Here is a 12,152-nt window from a genome sequence, read left to right as displayed (position 1 = left end):
TTGACATGACTGCACAGTAGGTCACTCTGACCACATCAGAATATGTAGCAAGGAAGAATAAGGGGGAGGATTATGACTCCATCTTTGGTACTCCTGACATGCCGGCCCTGAGAGTCGTGACTCTATAATCTGTCCTTCAGTGTATTTACATTCCTGAAAACACAGGCAGTTTAAGATGTGTTTTAAGCAATTTATTGGAATCTAGTAAAAGGAAAATCTTTTAACGGATCTGCTGCAGTAATTCCTATTTATTTTATCTTCCATTTTCTTTTTGTGCAGAATTGTGAATGTTGATGTTGAGACAGAAACAGGACTTTATTGGGACTGCCAGTGGTTCAAAGATGAAAAGGTCTCAAGAGGGTTTTTGTTATCAAATTCCACTTATCCTCCCTGTTGTAACTTTCATCACAGCTGAAGGGACAGTGCCAAAATCTGACTTCACTTCAGAAAGTGCCAGGATACGCCACTGGAGTTGCAACAGAAGAAAGAAAGCGGTAAGGAGGCAGAATTCAATGCAGGCTATGGCGCAGGAGAAGGGAAAAAGGCTGAGGGAGAAAGAAAATGGTTTAGTGTTGCTTCCCAAACCTTCCCTGAAGTTGCTAGGCAGGTGGGGGAGATGAGGCCAGCTTCTCTCTTTCCAACAAGTGCTTTTCAGACCATTTTTCCTGCCAAATGGGGAAAAAGGAAGAGTTCCCACCAAATCACTGCGAAGTCTGCCCTCTGTTTCCTGCCATCTCCCTCCTCTTCTCTAAAACAGATGAGAAATTTCAGCCCAACAGCAGCTGAGCAGGTAGCGTCCTGCTATTTCCCTGAGCATCTCAGAGCTGGACAAATCTTATTTTTATTCACCTCAGTTTCAGCCCAGTGTCTCTCCCACTGATTTTGTATTGCTATTTGGAGAACAAGCTTTTAGGCCAGGGACCACTGTTTGCCATATGTTTGACAGTGTGTAGAGCAGTGAGAATGCCCCAAGTCTGTATTTGCATACAACCACAATAATGATGCTAATAATAATGTAAGCATGACCAGTTTATAAGCCAATACCGTCAGGATTGTCAAGACAATTGTGTTGCCTCCAGCCTTGGGTACCAAGAGAGGCCCCTTCAGAAGGTCTGGTTTTCCAAGTGTAGATGCTGACCATTATTTTAAGGTTGGATTCTTCTTGCTCTCCACTTAGTTTTTTCCCTGAGATGGACCATCTCAGTTTATTAATAATTTTAGAAAATCATGCCTTATTGTGTTTGTTCCTCAGTTTTTCCTGATTGTGCAATGGAAATAAGATTGCTTACTCCACCGTGATTTCTCAAAGTACTTTCAGTGACTCCAGCAAAGGCCATTTGCGAACAAAACATTATTAATATTGTGAAATGATGAATAATCAACATGTGCCAGTTGTTACCACATAAACTTATGCCCTTGGACCCCTTTACACTTGATAGGTCTGTCAAGTTAAAGGTGTGGTGAATTCAGTAAGCAATAGCTATTGAATAACACATAGGTGAAGACTCTTATTTGGTAAAAAGAGAGACATTTTAGATTAGTCCGTCAGCAGAAGATTCTAGTAACTGGGAATAACAATGTCCACACATGGAGTTACTCAGGGATAGTTATTTTGGGAACAACTACTCCTTCAGGGCTATTCTGGAATAACTTCATGTCTACAGCAGGGGAAAGCCCCTGATTAATGTAAGACACCACAGCATAGAGCATCCTGAAAACAGCTATTTTGCAGGCATCCAGCCAGTAGTGAACATTGTGCTCCATCTCATTGAAAATAAAGCTATTCTTCTTTTCTATTGAAAAATCATGGGAAATTTTGCAAGAGATTTTCTGCTTCTATTTTGTATTCCTTAAGAATGGAGATAGAACAAAAGTGCAGCTCGCCTTGTGTCCTTCTTCAGAGGTGGCCAGGAGCAGACATCAAGAGGAGCCTCTCAAGTAGATGAGCATGACACCTCCTGCAGCACTGACCTGAAGTTCCTGCTGGCTGTAGCTCATGGATTTCCTGCTCTTTTGCAGACAACTTTTTTGCATCTTTATATTTACTAGGTCTTGAAGGAATTTTCCTTCACAGTTTTGTCTAAATATTTTTGAATAAATTTATACTTTTGACGTAACACCCCGTGGTGGTGAGAACCACAATGTTTGTGTCATCACTTCATTTGATGTCCTCTGGTTTGTAGGTGGTGGAGACTGTGTAAAAATGCCCAATTCTCTCCTCAAACTGCTCAGGTAAGCTAGACCTTTCTCATTACCTTCGCTGGGATTTGGATCATGCTCTAAAACTGATCACAGATTCCTGTAGCCCTTAGAGGAAAAACTCCACCTTGTATGCTCATGCCTGCAAGCTTCAGGACTCAGATGGAAACGGAATCAATTCTCCTCTGACCCAGACTTGTAATCACTGGGAATCTTTTACGACACTTTAAAGCAAGCTCTTACCTGCTAACAGCACTTTTCCCACTCAGTGTGTGGAATTAGCGTAAATAATAGTAAGATATATTGAGTGTCTAAAATGGGTTTATATCCCATGCTCTCCTCCTGCTTCCTGATACAAAATTTATGTATTACTTTGTATTTCAGTACCTGACAGACTGGGCTTGTTAAAGGCAGCACCCAAAGAGAGACAAACATCTTTTGTTTGGTGCTTATCTTCTTCGCTCTTGCTCTCTCTCCACCCCTCTCTCTTGCTTGAGATAAGTTCATCGCTAATCATGAGAGATGTCAGATAAACTTACTGTGAATTGAAATCCTGTAAGGCTGAAAGGAGCACTGTTGTTCCTTTCTCAAGCAGGTATTGTATTTATACAGTCAAGCGAACAGGCAATGCAAAAAAGATAATTCCCTCAAAACTTGGCCTGTACACTCCCCAGAGAAAGATAAATGATTTTTTTTTTTTTTCTCTTGATGTAGAGCCAGCAACATGCCCCTGGTGCAGCTATTATAATCTGCTTCTCTGGCCTTGCAAATGCCTTGGGTTTTGCTCTGGAGCATCCAGGTATCCCCCATGCCCTGAGTGGCTACTAAACAGCCACTGAGAGTGCCCCGACTGGCTATGAAACAGCCACTGAGAGCAGCCTGCAGGATTGGGATGGCAGCCCTGGCAGACGTCTGCTGTCTTCACTCCGGGTAACTCGCAAAGTTAACCTAAAGTTCCCTCGCAGCTGCTCGTGCATGATTTATCTAAAATAAATGGGAGCCCAGCTTTAACCTCAATGTGGTAACCCACTTCTACACACACTGGGAATGAAATCTATTCCTGTCTTTTATATAATGACTACTCTTCTTCTAGGGAGACAAACAGTTAAAGGGATGTTGCTAACGTTTCACTCATTGATGCCTCTATAAACAGTCCCACTCTACTGAAACTGATGAGTTTTGATACTATTGTTTGGTGTACAACAATGATCTCTGGTTAATTAGTAATATGTGTGTTTTTCCTCCACCTATTTGCTCAGTTTGACTGAACAGTGAGGAATTGTTTAAATCGGAGACAACAAGATGAAAGAGAGCCCTGCTTTCGTGGGAACCCGTGGGTATTCCAGTAGTGATTTTGTGTTTGTAATGAATAGTGATGGAGTGTTATTACACCTAAGCCCTCCCTGTACCAGCCACTGTACACAGAAACATGGCAAAACGTCCATGACTCAGATCTGCATGGCCAACAAGCAGAAATATATGGGAAAAGCAGAAATGCCAGGGGAAAGGTAAAACTTGAAACAAACCTGCATTTGCTCTGAGCTGGCATTTGCTCCAGCTTTGCTGCACTAAATCGTACCACTGCTGTTTCCAGCTCCATGGCTTTGCATGTTGCTGGGTCATTTCTTTATGGCCTTGTCTGCCTTTCAGCAGCCCTTTATTTTGCCATGCCAAATCCCTGTAAGCTTTACGAAAATCAAAGCAGGTTCTTCCAGCATAAAATGGCAAGTCTCTACTCAGCCACAGACAAGTTTTCAGAACCTTATTGATTTTAAACTGTCCTTGTCTCAGTACTTCTCCAACCATTGGAAAAAGCTGCAAGCTGATGTTCTCTGAGAGTAGATGGAGATACTGCCTGGCCAAATACTGTCCCCAGTCTGCATTACAAAGCTTCCCTGAGATCAAAGCAAACAGCAGGACTGAAAATATAAATACAGTCATATTGAGTAATGTGAGGAAAGACTGCTGAGATCAAATCTAACCCTGCACCAAACATGAAAACCTCCCCGTTCACACGGGCCGATGGAATTCACACAGATACTCTGCTAGCTGACGTTTTGCAACATGGCTGAATCTGGAACCGCTCTGCGAGCAGAGGCTGCATGGGCCAAGCAAGGCATCTTCCTCTGGAGCTGCCCAGTGATGGTCCAAAAGCATCAATTCAACTTGTACCAGCCATCTGTAATAACCACTGCCTGGTGCATCCTGGAGTTACTATGCCACATCACTTTATTTAGGATGTTGTCCCACAGTCAAGGGACAAAGCAGGGTAGAAATGTGACGTTTAATATTTTTGACTGAGCTGGAAAATCCCCTCTCACTGCACAGACTTACTATTCCCAGCTGACACAGTGTGATGAGGTGAGGCTCCTGGGAGAAAATACTCGGATTGGCTTGGAATATAGCCAATCAGTAATTACTTGAAAAATATCTTTAGCAGACAGTTCCTGAGAGGTGCAGAGCACCTGCCCGGCCCATCAGTCAGAATGCATGGAGGCTCTCAGCACCCCCAGGGGAGCAGATCCTCTCCTGCTCCCTGGATGTAACCCCCCCCCGAGTGATGCTAGCCCAAATCTGCCCCTAGATTTGCAATGCCAACAAGCTTCCAGGCAAGCATTACTCATTAAAGGCTCATCCCTTTTCTTTCTGACCACACTTGAGACACAGAGCTAAGGCACAGAGATGGATCCTATTTATAAGACATTGTGTCATATGGCTAATTTAAAAATGGCATTTGTCAGCGAAAGCAGTAATTTTTTCAGGATGCTCACAGAGGGCTCCTGAGCAAATAGCCCCGAAAATTACAGGCCTATAAACCTCACTTTGACTCAAGTAACTTGACAATGTTCGCTGCAGAATTATTTGGGGATGGCTATTTAAACACAGCGAGCAGTTCATTATCATTTGTGTTTTCCTGCTAAGCTTTCACTCTTTTGTTAAACCCACTTCAGTCCTGGATTGAGACATTCACAAACCTGCCAGGTCACTCCTGCTTATCTTTCCCATGACACCCCGCACCCCCCCCTGTCTCCCAACGAGCCGAGGGCCATGTCAGTGCATTTCCACATAAAGCAATTCTTCTGGCTGAGCGGAGGCATTTCCCCCGCGCCTCTTTTCGGGGCTGGTAGCCCAGTTTCAGTGCAGACAGTATGACAGATGCGGGGTGCATTTCCCAAGCAGAAAAGAGATGGAGGCTACGGGCTGAATGTTAAATGTACCATACAGCCAACATAAAAACAGACCAAACATGCTTACGAGATTTATATTAACGCTTACTTTCTCCGGCTGGTCAAAGGTTCAGGCTTTTATAATAGTTTCCCAAGGCACGTTGACTGTGACAGATTTTAAAGAAGAGACTCCTGAAGGAGTTCAAGGCATAAATTGAATTACAGTATGCTTGGCCTGCGGTTGCTAGGGAGATCCCAGAGCCAAGGAGAAAGTTCCTGGTGATTTTTCACTGTTGTTTGAAGGCTGTGAAATTAAGGCTTTGTGTGGCGCTCACTGAGACAAGGCTGTGGTTGGCGTTCACCATTGACATCAAGCCGGATTGGCCCGGAGGGGGCAAATTTTTATGAAATAGATATGACAAAGCAGCATTTTGATCAAGTCATCGCTCTCTTTTAAAAGGGCCACTTTCGCTTTTATTCACACCGAGTGATGGACGTTCCTATTTAAACACTTTCAGCTGCAGAGGCCTGAATCTCAGCCCAGGAGCCCAGGCTGCCCTGAGCTTTGGGAAGAGTGTGGAGTGGGATCAGGGCTTCACAGCTAATCCCTTTACCTCTGGCATGGGTGGAAGCAAATTCCCAGCATTGAATCCACTGAGCTCTAAGAGAATTCAAGTCTGGGGCTGTTTTGCAGCCAGGGTCTAATTTCAGCTCATCACAGAGGCTTGGGCTTTTGCAGGATTCAGGAGGGATGAATTTCAGCTCTTTGGGGTTACACAGGCAGAGAGAACCTTTCAAAGAAGACAAGGATTTCTTACAAGGGAACCAGTGGCTAAGCATTGACAAATGTTCTTTTTTGAGAGATCACGCAGAATCACCCACAATCTCTTGAACACTCTCCTCTGCTTGCACCCAGCTACGTGTGACCATCACCTGGACTTAGATAAGCTTTCCATGGGCTGTGCTTTCCATGAGCTGTACTGTCAACAGCATTATCAAAGGCCAGCTTAGGCAGGAGGCAGCCTAGGCGGTGGCAAAACATGGCCCAGGGCAACATGAACATTTCCTCTCCCAGGGGTACACTCCTGAAATGGCCCCAAGTTGTCAGGAGGTATTGGGTCACTATTCCATTTTTGGTACCTCCTCCCAGCAGTAGGGCAATTACTATTTCCATCCCAGGACCATGGAAATGTATCTCCATGCTACAGAAAAGCCAGGTACTGAACAAATAAAATCAGATTAAGGAAATGGTGTGCTATCTTAGGGCTCCAGAGAGCTGGGCTCATGTCCTTGCTCTGCCATGTATTTCCTGCATGAACTCAAATTGATCAAGGGGTACGAGCACAGTGCTAAATAACACAGCATTCTGGGACAAACTCAGGCCCCGGACAACTGATCAGCCACATAGCTTCATGGGTAGCAGGCTCTCTGGCTCAGTGTGGACCAAGCCCAACCTTGGTTCTTGGGACACTTACCTCCCTGGACCATGTTGAGAAGACAACACTGCATGGGAGTGCAACAACACCAGGCTTGGATACCGTAGCCTGGCACAGTCCTCCAACCACACTTCATTCTCTCAAATAGACCCTTATGTCACTCTCCAGGGCTTGGACTACACTATCTTAGTGTTATGCTGTAAATAATACTACTGTTGCGGCCTCAGCTCAGCCCTCATATGTATGTGTATTTGAACACCATGAGCTGGAAACACAGAAAGGAGCTATATGGCATAGGACTATGTGGAGTTTAGAGGAGAGCCAAAGCAAAGAGCTATAAAGTAAGCAATATGGATGGAAGCTTGTCTATCAAACTTGGCTTCAGAAACAGGGACTATCAAACACACCTCTTTTTTGGCAATATAAGCATAGCCGCACTCTGAAAACATGGTGTCTAAACCAGCTGTGAATATGGTACCTTCTGTTTGATTTCTGACCATAAGAGTGTTTCAAATAGACCTGGCCTGGGTATGGTTGACACATGTGTGCTCTGGAGGGTATGTTCTAGTCATGTTGTATGACACCTTTAGACAGTAGAGATGTATTCTCTTTCTACATCATTCTGCTTTTCAAAAGAGGAATGGGTTTTTAAATACCCTGTGACAGGTAATTTTGTTTGGATTTAGATCCTTGTAGCACATTTGTCCATATCACAAGACACTGAGGTTTTTTCCAATAATTCTTTCTTTACACTTGCAGTTTTCATATGCTGCCAGTTTTGTGTAAGGAATTGTTCATGGCAGCTTTTGAGGGAAGGTACGATGGATGTTCATGCTTGCAAAGCAGGTGCCAAAGGCAAGTCAAGACTAGACAAGTAAGGGACCTGAATCCTAGAGCCATCCCCAGCAAGCCCAAGCTAGTTCCAATATCCTGTGCTGAACAGGACATGCTGAAGTTTTCTCGGCCCTATATGCAAAGCTGAATGTTGCCAAATCATGAATGTCAGGACCCTCTCTGTGACCCTCTCATAAGAAGGTGAGAAAGAGAAAAGAATAAAAGTGGAATAGGGCACTTGCAGAGCTGAGTCTGCTGCTCCTGCTCTCACTGGAGGGATGCTACTTGGGAGAAGGAGTGGCTGTCTATAGACATCAGACTTGCCCTTTCCCTTCTCTTTCCAGCCAGCTTTGTGTCTCCTCACAGCCCTGGGCTGCTCCTGCTGCCAACAAGCCCTTTCTCAGCTGTGGGACACCAAGAGCGTTTTTCTTGGAGAGGAGTCACCTTAACTGGGAAGGAGTCCCTTTCGTAGGATAACATAACCCCCCACCCAGAGCCATACCTGGAGTGGCCTAGTTAAGGCATTTCCCAGGACTATGAACCCATGGGTATCAGACCAGTTATAATGTCAGATGACTTTGGCCAGCTATCACTTGAGCTTTAGCAGCACCAGTCAGCATAGTAGGTAGCAGGTACAAATACTGGAAAGAGAGTTGAGATGAAAATAAAACACCAAGATTAAAGGAGAAATCAGTTTAATAAATCCTAGCTGGAAACTTTATTTTCTCCAGTTTCTCCTAAATCAATTTTTCTCCATCCTCTGATCCCATCCCAGAGGGATTAATGCTGCCCCTTAGCTAACAAGTCATTTGGCGTGTCGCTGGTATTTGAGGCCCAGCTGGACTTGTCCTCATTTTATAGAACAGTGGGAGAGGTTCACAAACACAAAACCCCTCCCAGACTGAGCCCCTCTATTTCTTGTGTTGGCCTATTGTGCACAAAAATGTCATCTCTGTTTGCTGAGAGGAGCAAAGTGAGTAAAATACAGACATGGAGAGCTTGCTTTCACTCCAGCACTGTTTGCTCCGAAACATTATGCAATGCAGATTAATGCCTTAGCACAAGCGAGTTCAGATGAGATCCTGACATTATGCCTTCTCAAAAAAAAAAAAGGACGAATCTTGTATGAGAGGGTGAAACCCCTATAAAAAACAGGCCACATTTTGAGAAGTTGAACCTGCAGCAAAAGAAAGGAGGTTTAGTGAAAATTAAGGAAGCAGACAAAGAGTTCTCTAGGGTTAAACCCAACAATATCAGCAGCACACAGGGAAGCTGCCTGATGTACACATGGGCTTCACTGAAGTCTTGGTTTGCCAGCACCCACAGCCTTGCTCTGTTCCTTGGTGCAAATCATTAGGAAGGCCAACAGGATTAAATAGACATGATAAAGCAGGCATTGTTCTTGACCATAAGTCCAGACTCTCCTGCAGACCTCATCACTCAGAGCCTGCTGAGGATGTGGGCATAAGCAGTTAAACCTCTTCAAATGCTATTTTTTAAAAAAAACATCAGTAGGTATGTCCCAGTAGTCCCCATTTCTGCCCTTCAAGATCCTTTGTGCACAGCGGTTTCTTACCGGGAGAGGCTGATATTGGTGATGTGAATTTCAGCAGCAAATCCATAATCATCCTTTGATTTTTCATCTTTCCATGGCTATGTAACTGCCTCTGGCTGCAATGTCTCTGCCAGTACCAAACTGGTCAAACTGTGCTACACTCCCTCTGACTTCACTCCCAAGCCAAATCCCTCCGGTGTCAGTTATAAGTTATGAGCTGCAGGTCTCAAAAACAAGTGTACCTTACACCCATGAGTGGTTAAAAGTTTCCTGTGGAAGCATTTGTCTTGTCTGGGGGTGAAGAATAGCCATAGAAAAGATTCATTTCATTCTAAGTAGTCATGTTTTGCTGGGAAAACATATATAACTACACATATGTGTGTATATGTGTGTATATATACTTATATATGTGTGTGTGTATGTATGTTCAAAGTTTTTAAACATTGGCAATGTTTTGCTTCTTTTTTGTTTCTAATCAATAGCACAGAAAAAGGCAATGAACCTTTCTCGGGAAAGTTCTTCCCGAGAATAACGGCCCTATTGATGAGCAATGCCCAGCCATAGCAGATTCTGCACCTCCCAGCAGAGGAAGCTGAAGCAAGGAGAGGATGAGCAAAAGGCCAAAGTCAGGACCTGCAGTCTATGGCCAACAGTACCTTGGCACCTCAGTCCCCAAGCCATGCTGGCAGTCTAGCAAGACCTTGCCCACGAGGGCCATGCACTGGTCCAGACATGGTGACCTCCACTGGCTGCTCCACCAAACTGCACACCGACCACTATGATGTGACCGGCTACTCACCTCACTGCTATAGCCCCTGAACAAATCTCTGCTTTTGGCCTCTCTGTTACACAGGTGGAGAAAGATCCCATTGCATGCTGCTGGGAAAGGCTTGTGACGGAGTTTCTCAGTGCTGCAACACCTTTATCTCTCTTTCATTAATTTCTAATCTACCCCTTCCCCTCTCCGCATAACTCTGGATAGGGAAACATCTACAAATAAAGAAGGGATTTTCTCTTGTTTCTTAAAGGACAACCTCTCATTCATTTTCTCTTTCAGCTGTTATTGTTGTGGTTAAATGAGACAGATGCCACATATTTATGTTTTCTGATCCAAAGCATGCTGGGGACAATGGAATGACTTCCATTCATTACCATGCACACTGGACAAGTGGCAATACCTACAAACTTCATCTCCTTATACACTCCTTAGTTTACATTATTTCTTTTTCCAAACTACTGAGCTAGTCCATGCAAAAAAAAAAAATAAAAAAGAAAAGAACAACATAAAATGCATAAAATGCACTAGGGTTTCTATATTTTTCCTTTGGGCATCTTTATCTAGATTTTAAAAGCCATTATTAAGTAATGCTTTCACTTTATTTTATGTTTTAAAATAATGAAGTCTAATAAAATAGATTTCCAAAGCCATTCAGTTTTAAATGTAATAAATCAAGCTATAGATAGTGTGTTTGTATGTCTATGTATGCCAAATGCAACTAGAATTAATACCTTGATGTTTTACACTATTATAAAATGTGGTTTTATATTTTTTTAAATGCCAGCTTGATTAATTGGTCCCCTAACTGAACATTCAGGCTGCTACTGCGACGAAATGTTTTGTGGGTTGACTGGGCGATGGATTATTATAAAGACCTGAGTAATTAACTCTATTGGGAGTCTTATATCAGGCATTGGGGTTCAAACTAAGCCATGATGACTTGGTGTTAGAAACGAACCAAATGCCAGGGGGTAAATTCATACCTGGTGTAATCCACTACGCAGTCCGCTGGAGTTACTGCAGGAAGGAGTTTTACTTATGCCTTATGTTTTCACTTGCATAGAGCAAAGGTTAAGGCTGTCAGGCCAGGCTGTTTGAAAGCTTAACGATTAAGTATTATCACTGTTTGCAGAGTCATTCTTCAAATGTTTTCAACATAAAACAGTTTATTAAATGTCTGGCAGACTTTCACTGAGAAATGCCAAGATGTGATTTCTCCCCTTCCTCACTGTTATTTTAATACTTAACACCTCTGCAAGCAAGGGGAGAGAAAGAAAAGAAAATCCCCAAAATAAATAAAGCCTGATACTCAAAATGCAGCTACTCAAGCCTTCAGGAGGGATCCAGGCCCCATCAGAGGTCTGCACTGAGAAGGGCTGTGTGGACCAGGAGTTGTCAGTCAGTGCCACCAGCCTGCAAGAGAAACATACAGATCCCACACACCACATTCCCCCTCTGGGCTCTCTCTGATAACCACTGTCAGTTCTCCAGTGGGGCATTGCTCTTTTGCATTACATTTCTTGGCATTTCACTGATTTATTTCAAATTTAAGGACAACTCTGGCCTGTGTGATGCACTGCCAGGTCCATCACCCTGGGCTGAGGGCACCAATGGAGACAGCCTTGTCCCTACCATGCTGTGGGACTGACTCATTCTGTACATGGCAGTGTCAAAAAGGCTTTCACAATGATTTCTAAGATTCTGAAATGCCAGCAACCTGAACACCACTTGATTCTGGCCCATCATTAGATAAACACTTCTTGTTTCCTAGAAACAAATGATGATTTAAACTTTTGAGAACACGTGAAAGAGAAAGGGGATGCCTCTGTATCCCTAAATAATTCCCAGAACAGTCCAAATGGAAGAACTCCATAATGGAGAAACGTGGAAAAATATTAAAGAGACCCCGGAGAAGCCTGAAACCCATTTTACAGATGTTGTTTTATTGTGTTGGAGAAGCTTTTTTCCTAAAATAAGAAAAGGCAGCATAACACGGAGAGATTAAAAATTTATAACTGCAACAGTGTAAAGAACCTGGGCCAAAGACTACGCCTAAGTTAAGGCATTGCTCCCAGCCTTGGGAACGACAGGGGGGGAAAAATGAAGTGGGAAATTTTGGACACCTTCTGCATGTTGCAGAGTGGGAGAACCTGCTCATATTCTCCTGCATGTAGGAGAGGGGT

Source organism: Athene noctua, chromosome 4, assembly GCF_965140245.1.
Source record: "Athene noctua chromosome 4, bAthNoc1.hap1.1, whole genome shotgun sequence".
Taxonomy (NCBI): domain Eukaryota; kingdom Metazoa; phylum Chordata; class Aves; order Strigiformes; family Strigidae; genus Athene; species Athene noctua.
The sequence above is the reverse complement of the archived record's forward strand: the minus strand, read 5'-3'. Positions refer to the sequence as shown.